This window comes from Simochromis diagramma, unplaced genomic scaffold (assembly GCF_900408965.1).
Source record: "Simochromis diagramma unplaced genomic scaffold, fSimDia1.1 OVJJ01000402.1, whole genome shotgun sequence".
Lineage (NCBI taxonomy): Eukaryota > Metazoa > Chordata > Actinopteri > Cichliformes > Cichlidae > Simochromis > Simochromis diagramma.
The window spans coordinates 5,814,044-5,817,281 of NW_024386972.1; the positions used below are offsets into that span (position 1 = coordinate 5,814,044).

General features: G+C 35.7%; 1 long non-coding RNA gene across 1 annotated transcript; it reads right to left on the bottom strand.

Moving 5' to 3' along the window:
- Nucleotides 1-1,503: 1,503 nt before the first annotated feature.
- On the bottom strand, nucleotides 1,504-2,311 carry LOC120737984. Its single transcript, XR_005696884.1, has 2 exons — nucleotides 2,183-2,311; nucleotides 1,504-2,074 (listed from the first exon to the last, which is right to left on the bottom strand). It is a non-coding gene; the product is annotated as an uncharacterized LOC120737984 (long non-coding RNA).
- Between the last annotated feature and the right edge of the window lie 927 nt (nucleotides 2,312-3,238).

Below are 3,238 nucleotides of genomic sequence, written 5' to 3' on the forward strand. Positions count from 1 at the left end.
AGAGTCCTTGAAATGTACAAAATATTATTAAAAAATTGAGACACCTTGGCCTCTGGTACAATGTATGAAAAGATCTTTACTGCAGATACTTCTATGGCTCTGCAGATTTTTTCTTTTATTTTAACCTCACCTTGAGGTTGGCAAATCTGTCTATCACATTTTGGTGGTCAAGTCTCTCAAGCATCTCTTTCTCAACTGACATCACAGCCAGGTGCTGGAGTCTGCTTTGACCCATGGTCCTTCTCAGCCAGGTATGGAGCTGATGAAAGACACTAAAAGACCTTTCACAGCTACAGCTGCTAACTGGGTTTGTTAGGTCAACCTGAATAACAGTTTTCAGTGTGGGGAAGATCTGATTATCCAGAAGATTGTAAAATGTTAACATATCTGAAATGGCACCAGCCTCACTCTTGAGCTTCAAAAAGTCTTTGGCAACCGTGACTTCCTCTGACTGAAGTTCAGTATGGTGATGCAGTGCCAGGGCTGACAACCCAGTTTGTTTTGCAGATTCTGTATAGCAGCTTTAATATAGGGAGAACACAACTTCCAGATTGTACGAGTAAAATTAGTTGTTTTTTTTTCTTTGCCAGTTTAACAGTTTCTGTTTTGCCTGTTAGTACTCCCTGTCTGTTTTTTTTACCTGGTTCTTGTACTTTCTCCTCAGGTTCCCCTCTTTCCTCTCTCCCTCTTTGGACTGACAATCATACACAAATAAATTGTATTTAATTAGATAAAAAAAAAATTACTATTAAGATCACTAATAAAAAGTCCTCTTTCAGTGTACTTTCAACCAAAAGGCAAATAACCAAACCACATGTACATCTAATAAAGGATATAAATATTGAAACACTGATCCAACATTATCCTTTATTGATGGATCATTTGATCTTACACTTTTACCTGAATGTGGCTCCTAGATAGAAATAGTAATTAGATTACTCGTTACTGAAAAAAGTAACCCCGTTACTTGTAACGCCGTTATTCCCATCACTGACCATGACACTCAGGTTGGTACTTACATAGCACCTTTTTAGTCAGTTGAGCATTCAAAACACTTTCATGCTACAAGATTCAATCACTCAGTCACACATACATGCATTCAGAGATTTTTTTCTATTACTGAGTGTTCATCAAACAATTTCACAAAATAATTTCTTAGTGTTAAAGTCATGAATAATCAAATTTTATTGATTTCTTTCAGTACATAAGACCTTTTATCTCCGTGGTTACACACACATATATATATAATGTTTCCTCTTGCAGGACTGTTGAATGCTGGTGGTGTGACATTATCTTAATTTGAGCGGCTAAAGACTCTAAATCTCAGTAACTGTGAAAAACTGATGTTCTGAAAGACAGTGTGCTGCAGTCCTGCTAGAATCAAGACACCATAAATTTTATGTTTGTAATCATAACATATTTACTTTTCCTGACACCAGTCTAAAACATATGTATGTAATGAATAACAGAATTTAAAGAGAATAAAGAAGTATTGCAAATCAGAATAAAATATCCAGTATAATCACTTATTAAGAGTTCAAATACCCATATTGATTTCTCCCCATCTAATGTACCTAAATAACAGAAAACTGAGGCTCTGTCTTTCCCTGCTTTTTTAAAATTTTATTTAGACTGTTTTTGTTTGTCCTGTTTCAGAATCAGGTTCTTCAACTTTCAATTGCTCCAATGTTTTCCACACCTGTTCTTATCTTCTCCTATTTGCGCTTTGTTTAATTGTGTCAAACCTGTTCTCAAATGCATCAAGGATTTTTTCTTTACCTTGAATCAAAATCTTTCCACTGTCAAATATAGACACAGTGCCTCCATCACAGAGCTCAAGTTTGAGTTTCTTGTTTATTTCCATTCGAATAGCCTTGGATTGAGGGTAAGCTTCTTCTATTGCAGCCCTGTAGTGTGCTCCAGAGTGGGTGAAGAAAATGAGGTTACATCTTACACCAGTTTGATATGTGTCTTCATAGAGAACCTCTGGGTTTTTCATCAGAGTTTCATGTTTGAATATTTTCTTTTCCTCGTCCTCCATTACTTCAGGGTAGTCAAAACGATGAGCTGGCATCTATGAAACAATAAAGAATTATTATTATTATACGCAATTTAATGTTCCACTGATAAACTACATAACAAATTCAGCACTTATAAATGTGATGTGGTGATATACATTTACCTTCAATGTTTCTTGTTCGTCATAAATCGAGATGTACTCAACTTCCAGGTGAAAAGGTGTATTTTCCTTACACAGCACTTGTAGTAGTCGGTTCAGACTCCGAGTTCCTGTAAGTATAAAATTGATTGATTCTGTTTTTAAGCTGAGAAGAAAGAAGCTTTTAATAAATGATGTTTTTGCTATTAAGACCTTCTTAAATACATCTAATCTCATAGACAAGTTTCTATTTTACCCTTTAATCCTTGAACAACAATAAATAAAGACAATTGTCTCCGCTGCTCTCCTAAGGTGTGGTGGCTGTACTCTGCATATAAAATGTCTGTCTTCTTTTCAGATTTCTTTTTTTTCATATCTCAAAAAGCAACAGAAAAGGGCAGGAATGTGGTTTTCACACAGGGGTACACCGTGATGCCGGTAAAGCAGTTTCAGAGTCTCCAGAGTCTCCGGGTTGTTGTTTGTCAGTACGCCACCATAGCATCTTTTACTTACACTTCAAAAATCTGCATTTGAAGAATTTGCCTGTGCTAATTCAGGATCTGGAATTGGCACAGGCAAATGTGGAAAGTGTGTGTGTTTGTGTGTGTGAATTTGCCTGTGCAAATTCGGGATCTAGAATTTGCACAGGGAAGTGAAAGATGTTATGATGGTGCAGTGGTCATAATGGTCACTTCACAGCAAACCTGGGGGCTTTCTGTCTGTTTGTTCCCCCTGTTTTCTCCTTTTTCTCTTTACAGTGTGCTTTAATGTGCGCTTATCAAATAATTTCACAAAATAATTTATTTTGTCACAATCATAATATATTATTTATTATTTCACAGAAATATCATGGAAACCCTTTGAATACCAGAAGAAACCAAACAACTACCAGCATGTACACAAATTTGAGTTGTAAAGTACAGAATCGACGCTTATAACATAGCAAACAAACACAAAGTGGTTATTCTTTATCACTTCATCTTATGTTTTAAAATATTTAATCTTTTGAACTTATAAAGAAAGAAAAATTCAACTCTGCTAGAAACCTGCCGTGTCTTTCCTGGCTGAACATGTTGATCC